At 37.0% G+C, this 9,211-nt stretch overlaps 1 long non-coding RNA gene across 1 annotated transcript; it reads left to right on the top strand.

Moving 5' to 3' along the window:
- Positions 1–3,645: 3,645 nt before the first annotated feature.
- LOC136209345 (uncharacterized) lies at positions 3,646–8,849 on the top strand. The gene is made up of 3 exons (XR_010677504.1): positions 3,646–4,335; positions 4,427–4,520; positions 8,486–8,849. It is a non-coding gene; the product is annotated as an uncharacterized lncRNA (long non-coding RNA).
- The last annotated feature ends 362 nt before the right edge of the window (positions 8,850–9,211 follow it).

The following is a 9,211-nucleotide window of genomic DNA, read 5'->3' as shown; positions in this document are numbered from 1 at the left end:
TTGTAATGATAAGTCTGTTAGTTGTTATGCCAGTTGTGGTATTTACAACTGTAGTTTTTTTACTGGTTGTGACATCAACAGTACTATTATCCCATATTTAGCTCATGAGTTTGTATGACTGAGGTATCATTAATGAATATAGAAATTTCCTATCTATTTCCTTTCTCTTCTCTCTTCTTCCTTCTTCTTCTCTCTATTCTGCTATTTTCTCTTCTGAAATTCTCCCCAAAACAATCCTCAACCAACCAAAGATTTACTGGGCAGGTGGACCAAGAGGACCCATAGACCTGGATCCAATTACAACTAGAACCACACTAGTATCCACAAATGATGTGATTCCCAAAAGCACAACATTTCACAAAATGCTCCCCAAATGTGATCTCCCTACATTTGATGGAACAAAGGTGGAAAACTAGGTAAGTAAGTGTTCTAAATATTTTCAGCTATTTGATGTTGCCATAGAGAAGAAGGTGGAGCTTACAGGACTCTATATGCATGGCAGAGCTGAGAAATGGTTCAAGAATTGGACTCCACTTTATCCTGAAGTTTCTTGGGAAGAATTCACTGAGGCAGTCTACAAACGATTCCAGGACACCACTATCACCAATGATAAGTCTGTTAGTTGTTATGCCAGTTGTGGTATTTACAGCTGTAGTTTTTTTACTGGTTGTGACATCAGCAGTACTATTATCCCATATTTAGCTCATGAGTTTGTATGTCTGAGGTATCATTAATGAATATAGAAATTTCCTATCTATTTCCTTTATCTTCTCTCTTCTTCCTTCTTCTCTCTATTCTGCTATTTTCTCTTCTGAAATTCTAATTGTCAGCTTATACCTGACATTGGTATCAGAGACTCAATCCTCCGACCATTCCATGAATGGTAAATCTGCCTGCTAAACGAACTCGAGTAGCAGCTAGAAAGGCGAAAACCGCCATGGAAATGTTAGAAGCACAAATCAAACGAGCTTCAGATACAGCAAAAAAGACAGATAATATTCTTGAAGTTTAGAAACAACAACAAAAACGCTTGGATGAATTCTACCTAGAACAGTCTAAACTCCATAAGGAGCAGATTGATTCAAGTGAGGCTATAGAGGAGAAGTTTCAGAGAGCCCTGGTAACCATATCCAAACTAATATAACCAAACACCCAAAATCCACAAACACCTATCCAAACACCTACCCAAACACCTACCCAGAGCTATGAATCCATCCATACCCCCTATAAACTTCCCCAAAACAATCCTCAACCAACCAAAGATTTACTGGGCAGGTGGACCAAGAGGACCCATAGACCTGGATCCAATTACAACTAGAACCACACTAATATCCACAGATGATGTGATTCCCAAAAGCACAACATTTCACAAAATGCTCCCCAAATGTGAACTCCCTGCATTTGATGGAAAAAGGTGGAAAACTGGGTAAGCAAGTGTTCTAAATATTTTCAGCTATTTGATGTTGCCATAGAGAAGAATGTGGAGCTTGCAGGACTCTATATGCATGGCAGAACTGAGAAATGGTTCAAGAACATGACTCCACTTTATCCTGAAGTTTCTTGGGAAGAATTCACTGAGGTAGTCTGCAAACGATTCCAGGACACCACTATCACCAATATAATGGAACAACTTACCAAGTTTAGTCAGGCCTCTACTATTGGAGATTACCAGGATAAATTTGAAGAACTCAAGCTACATATGGACAAAACTCATCCTAAGATCAAGGAATCCTTTTATGTGGATAGCTTCATAGCTGGATTGAAGCCTGAGATCAAATTTTCAGTCAAGAAGCATAAGCCTAGTAGCATCTATGATGCCATTATAAACATGCTAAGTATCAGGAAGACCATCTCAAGGATTTGGCAGAAATGGTGAAACCCAAACCAACCTTCAGGTCTCTTATGCCTGTTGCTAAGCCCTAGATTTCCAATACCTCAAAACCCTCAACCACTACTACCAACAACCCTTCTAACAATAAGTCTGAGTTTAGGGCTCCAATACCTATCAAACGAGTTCCATGTGCTTGCTGGTCTTGTGGTGACCGATATTTTCCAGGGCACCAATTCACAAAGAAGAAGTTGTTAGCTATATCTGCAGATGAAGAAATTGAGGAGTTAGAAATTGAAGATGGCATTGAGGCTGGAAATGTACCAAAACTTGAGGAAGCACTAGAGGTGCCAGAAAAAATCATAGTATCCATCAATGCTCTCAATGGTGGCATGACTGACACTACAATGAAACTCAAAGGTACCTTGAATCGCAAACCTATTATGATACTCATTGACAGTGGACGTACACATAGCTTTGTAGATTCTACTTTAGCTAATGAAGCTAAATTGCCATTGATTTAAGTCAAACCAGCAACTGTTACAGTGGCTTATGGCAGGCAATTAACAATTAATGCTAAATGTAATAATTGTAATTGGACTATGCAAAATACTAAGTTCAGTTTTAATTTAAGAGACTTGGAGTGGGATTATGACTTGATCTTAGGGTCTGACTAGATGAGGAGCCATACTCTAGTCTATATTTGATTTTGCCAATAACTTGCTTTTAGTATACAAGGAAGGTAAGCAGGTTGCTCTCAAGGGGATGGTGGAGGAAATGACCCTCAAGATGATGTCTCTCAAGTCGGTTAATAGATTGGTCACTAAAGGGTGGAAGGGAATAAATTCTAAGCTATTTATGATGGTAACCACAACTGATCCCCCGAAGGAAGAAAACTTTAACACTAACCATACACAAGAACCATCCATACAAACCTTATTACTCTAGAACCAACATTTGTTTCAAACCCCAACTGCCTTACCTCCAAAAAGAACCCATGACCATGCCATACCCCTTCAAAATAACAGTAACCCTGTGAACATAAGACCTTATCAGTATTCTCACCAATAGAAGGGTGAAATTGAGAAGTTAGTGGTTGAAATGCTTGAAACAGGAGTCATCAGGCCTAGTAACAACCCTTATGCCTCCCCAGGGCTGTTAGTGAAGAAGAAGGATGGCTCTTGGGAATTTTGTGTTCAGAGAACTCAACAAGAGCCGTCAAAGACAAGTTTCCAATTCTTGTTATTCAAAAATTGCTTGATGAGCTACAAGGAGCTTCTAAGTTCTCTAAGATTGATTTAAGGCCTGGTTACCACCAGATAAGAATGACAGATGCAGACATCCACAAAACAGCCTTCAAGACACATTCATGCCGCTATGAATTCCTAGTAATGCCTCTTAGCTTAACCAATGCCCCAACTACTTTTCAAACTCTCATGAATTCCATTTTTCAACCTTATCTGCGAAAGTTTGTGTTGGTATTTTTTGATGACATCTTAGTCTATAGTCCCACCCTGGATGCTCATCTCAATCACTTGCAACCATTAGTGGAAAAATGTTCATTTGCATCGCCTCATTTGCATCGGCCCCTCTAACTCGCGATGCAAAAAATACATTTGCATCGGCCCTTTATAAGGGGCCGATGCAATTGCTATGAAATAGAGTATTTGCGTCGGTCGCTAATAAAGACCGATGCAAATAGGTTTGTTATTTGCATCGGCCATCTATTATGGGCTGATGCAAATGTCAATTGATTTATTTGTGTCGGCCCTTTTAAAGGACTGATGCAAATAATATGATCATTTGCATCGCTCTTGCTTTGGGGCTGATGCAAATGAACAATCACAATTTAAACGCGAACAAAGAGGCAGTCTCACACAAATAACCTAATTTCTTGCCCTAAGAAATTGAACAGCTAATCCCTTTATCCTTGTCTTTCTCTTCATCGTCCTCTGCTCTCCCTTCATCGTGCAATTACATTTTTCCATTTGGGTTGTTCCGATTCTGAGATCGTCTCCCTCGTTGCTTTGTCGTCCTTCTCTACTTCGTCGCTTGCTACTCCCTTTCTGCTTTCTCCTCCTTTTACGGCTACTTGATTTAAGGTTCCATTAGCAATGTCTTGCCATTTGATTTTCCGAATTTGTATCTCCATCACATTCTCACTCTCTACCCTAGGTGCCACTGCTCTTCAATTCACACACCGTAAATTCAGCTTCACCTAGATTCGACTTGCCGCCTCCAATGGCAAGAAGGATTCTTCTCGTCCCTCGCAGGTTCAGCAGCTTCTACAAGAAGCTGAGGAGCGATGTCCTATTTTTTCAAGTTTCTGAAATTGAAGGGAAGTCAAACAATTGGTTCAGTTGCGATGTCCTGTTGATAGATCATGAAATTGAAGGGAAGTCAATCTTCTCTCGAGCATGCCATGAATCTTCTACAATCTCCTCTCTTGTTTGCATTCAGTGCTTATCTTTTCCGATTTATGGCGTTTTTTGGTTGCAACATTACAGGTTAGCTTTGTTTTCTGCTAGATTGTTAATTTGTCTCTTCATTGCACTATGAAACAAACATTTTCTTCTATTTCAAATATTTCAAATGCAGACAGAGACATCTGGCTATTGGGACCAAAATTATGCGGAGATGATTGGGCCTCCGTCTCCTTCTTTTCTTCCACAACTAATCTAACTTCTTCAAGGTGCCCTAATTAACTCTGGTCCCAGTTTTTAATATTTGATTTGTTTAATCTGATATTCTCATGATTGCGGGATCCCTATGCTCCAATGATATGCTTGCCAACTAATTATAGTTTCGAATTTCGTAGATCAACTAGGGCTTTGAAATTGTTGAGGGTTGGTAGGGATTAACTTAGTCTTTATCCCTGAATCATGTCTGTTTGGTTAGGCAAATTGATACCTTTCTTGATTTTCTATCTTGTACATGTTTATAATTTGAGGTTTTCCTTCTGATATCTGGTTTGGCTGAATTTGGCTGTACATGTTACTAATATGTTCACATATACTTTAAAATCTGTGGTAATCTACTCTACTATTTGCCAATGCCGCATTATTTGCTGGTACATTCTTGGAGATCAGATCCATAAAAATTAATGTATATATGCATACATGTCTTAGCATTAGCTTCAAGAAAATAGATGGATTCTTTCCTTCCAAATCCAAAAATGGTACTTGATATCAGATCAAAAAAATCAAGTTTTTGCAATACCCCTTTTAGTATACGTTAAACTTAAGATTCTACTATTTTATAGGTACAGTTAGTTCTCCCCCTAACAATGATATCACTAAATTGGACCTTACATTCACATATTTTGTTTCCCCAATTGAAAGGGCTTTAGTTCTTCAAAGATTTTAAAAGCCTGAAAGAGAAAGATGAGAATCATTGAATTGACACCATGCCATGCCACAAGCTCTTTTCCATGATGAAATATACAATGTATCCTTAACTAGATAACCACAAAACATTGGTCCCAACTAATGTTCAACACTCAATAGCTTTTCTATTTTCTCGTCATACTTGAAAAGCTGTAAGCCTTAGAGATGATCATGTTATTAATTGATAAGGACTTGAGCTGCTAATTTGTGTTTGAAATGAGTAGATTACCGGCCATTTACTTAATTAGCAATGTAAGTTTTAATAAACTCATATCATATGATATTATGTGATATATAGCTGTGCCCAAAAGAATGCACAATAATGTTGAATCTGCTATGTGTTTATTTCTATTTTTATCATTTAATTTGAAGTCTTAAAAAACGCAAGAACAACTAACATTGAGTTTTTTCAGATTTTCTTTGTATAGATTATGTGCTAACAGGTTTGAATTGCTTCTTAGATTTTGATCTGCTTAAATTAGCAATTTAGTGCATTCAATTGATTATCTGGAGAATGAGCTTAAACATGGTGGAAATTTGTTTTCGTATTCAATTTCTTTCACAACTAGTGTCCTGATTCCGCATATTATGCAGAATGTTTATTTCATAGAGCTCTCTTTTAACACACACGCATTGCTCAAGGCTCCAATATTTTTCATTCATTTTCCCAAGGATTTTGGATATAATTCAACATATTTAAATGATGCTTGTTTTTCCATGATCTGAATTCACCTGCTTTCAGGCTGTTTTGATCTTTGAGTCCTCTAGCTGCATCTAAAATGCAGAGCAACTCTGATGATTACCTCAAAACCTAAAAGCATTATCCAGATTTCCATGCCTAGAATTGGTTTGGCATGTTATCTCCAAGTCGTCATCCTTGCAACATATGATATGGGTTTTTTTTTACACAGGCTTTAGTTTCTATAGCTCCACACAACCCATTGGTGATAGGCACAGGTCATCTGAACCAAATGTGAGTGGTTCCTTGATGGATATCATTCTAGATTGGTTTATATATCCGCATTTCACATACATGTCTCTCAAAGCATTTGCAATGGGAATTTGGAGCCAGAGGCCATGTCTTACTATGTGACCATATATACCCCTTTTAGGAGTGTCATTTTATCTTCAGGAACACCAATTGGAGCCAGTGTTAGCTTTGTTTTCTGTTAGATTGTTAATTTGTCTCTTCATTGGGTTAATTTGTCTCTTAATTTGTTTTCCGATTCATAACAACTGTTTGGATTCATTTGTAGTGTTGTTTGCTTGAAAGTGTTGGGTCCTTACTCATGAGAGGATTGAAGGAAAATAGGCTAACGTATAGCAGTGGAAATATAAAATTTTTAACCTATTTCCATTAACCCCAAGATCCGTTAACCGTTATTTCATACAAAGAGGGATAAGAAGAAATACCTTTTAGATGTTCTATCTACCGTTGCAAACGAAGTTCCCACAACTCTTACTTCGAGTTCTCGAGCACAAAACAAAACAATAAAAGATCAAGTTAGAATCAACCGTTTATTAACAACCAAAGTAGACTGTCTCTAATTAATCAACACAAGATCAAGGATAAAGAGAAAGAGATGAAAATCAATTTAACGGAAGGAAGCGATGGAATCTCGTCCTCGGCTAGGGGGGTTCGAAATTCTCTCTCCTGGAATCAATAGTAGATTTCGAAAATCTACATAGGGGGTATTTATAATCTTTCTTGTATCTAATCATTAGCTAGATAGAATTAGGTTTATTGAATAAGAATTCAATTCGGAATAGAATTCTTAAATATGATCTATTAATATATCTAAATATAAAAGATAATAACAATAACCTTATTGGATAATAATAGGAGTAATATAATCTAATTAAAACTCATAACTTATTTATCCTTTAATTAATTTAATTCATAATCCTAATCTAATTAGGATTAATAAAATCAAGTTAATTATTTATGTATCTACATACATAAAAATCGCCCCCATGGTAATTGGGCCTTATTGGTCTCAATTGGGCTTCCGTCAATTAATTAACATTTGTCTCTCTTTTGGGTTCCAAGTCTTATGTGTGACCCATTAGGTTCTTATCGCTTCTAGCCGTATGCAACGTTATTAAATAATTTTCAAAGAATTATATTTAATCTTTGCATAACGGAATAATGTACAGAGTATGTGATTAGCAAGTCCGTAATCATTCCCCTAGAGCTATAAGAAGACAGGTTGATTCTGTCGTTGACCTTTCCGTATTAGTTACGGTATAATTCGATCATTTATCAACTACGTCCTTGAACTGAATCTTATGACTATGGGTGATGTTAAGTCACATATAGCGAGACGTTCGTTTTACTTGTTCTGGCCGAGTCAACTCCAATTAGATAGGTTAAGAGAAATCTCATTTCAATCTCAAGCTATCACCTTGCAAGGATTTAGAGTCAAGACTTCCACAAGCGATCCATGGACATATCTCCCATTTATCGAGAGTGATAAATGCTCAATCCAATGTATAACGATCCCGCAATCACTTCCTATGATACCCAACGTCTGTTGTTCACACCCCAGAGTCATCTCTGTTAAGGATCGTGTTACACCAGAGTCAAAGCGTCACATTCCGTAATCCAGAATACCAATTAACATTCCTTTGAGTCTGAGGATTATTTATACCTATTAATACCAATGAGATGAACAGGTGACAAGGAAGAATCTACCCATCCTGTTATCTCAAGTCGGGTCCCCAATTCTAATGAACTACCTTTCATTGGATCCATGTAACTGTCCAGATATCTATATATATGAAGCTTGTGAGATCAGCTTTCTGTCGGACAGAAGACATTGTTACATGCAAGTCTTAACCGCGATATGTCAATCCTAAACATATTGCTTGACTTGGGGTGGTTTTAAGTTTATTAGTTTATTATAAAGTTTTGTCTCACTTCATGCTTGTATGAACACTTTATAATCACTTTAAACAAACTTACGGATTTCCTTTTATTAGACTTTATTTAGTGCTTAAAAGGGTTTGCCTTTATATAGTAATAAAACATATATCTCATTAAAACAAATGATATAAAGAACACTTCATTTACACTAGGTCTGTATCCTAGAACAATTGTCTATAGGACACTAAAACCTCAACAAGGATAACTACCAAAAGAGATCCGGTTGTTTTTTTGAAAAAAGACTTGTTGTAAGTAGCTTTTAATAAATGAAACCACCATGTTGGATTTTTGGTGATTATAGTACTATTTGAAGTTGTGATTCCTGATTATGTATTTGCGGTTCAGGTACGGCTGAGTCATTTCCTATTTCAGATGAGGTACTAGACTCCAGTTTTAGTGTCCCAATTAGAAAAGCCAAGGTAAATATCCTGATGTCTGGAAGTTGATTGGTTTAATGGTTATGCTATTGAAGGAAATTTCCTCGAGGCATAATGGTTTTACTACTAAAATACATGCCTAAACAGTTTATAACCTTCTTAGCAACAGGGTTGTAGCAGCTATTGAGGTTGTTATTTCATCATCCATGATGTCTTTACTGCTCTAGAGATTCACTGTTCAAGTCCCAATGTTACTAAAGTTAAATTTGTGATTTGTTTGCTACTGTTTGTTGATTCTGTATTGATTTGATGCCTACTATTTGGTATTGATTTGCTGCCTACTATTTAATATATATGAATCAAAGCTATTTGCTATATTATAGAGCTCCATTCAATCCAAATTATTTTTTTAAATGACATTTGCATCGGCCGTTTAAAGGGCCGATGCAAATGAGACTGTATTTGCATCGGCCCTTTAAAAAATGTGATGCAAATGCTACATCATTTGCATCGGCCCTTTTTAATATGTGATGCAAATGCTAAATCATTTGCATTGGCCCTTTTAAAGGGCCGATGCAAATAAGATGCATTTGCATCGGCCATTTTAAAGGGCCGATACAAATGCTACAACCATTTGCATCGGCCGACGACCGATGCAAATGTGATGCAGACACGTTTGCATCGAGGGCTTTTG

The sequence above is a fragment of the Euphorbia lathyris genome, chromosome 10 (assembly GCF_963576675.1).
Source record: "Euphorbia lathyris chromosome 10, ddEupLath1.1, whole genome shotgun sequence".
In the NCBI taxonomy this organism is placed as follows: Eukaryota; Viridiplantae; Streptophyta; class Magnoliopsida; order Malpighiales; family Euphorbiaceae; genus Euphorbia; species Euphorbia lathyris.
Note: the sequence above shows the minus strand (reverse complement) of the source record. Positions and strands in the feature narration are given on the sequence as shown.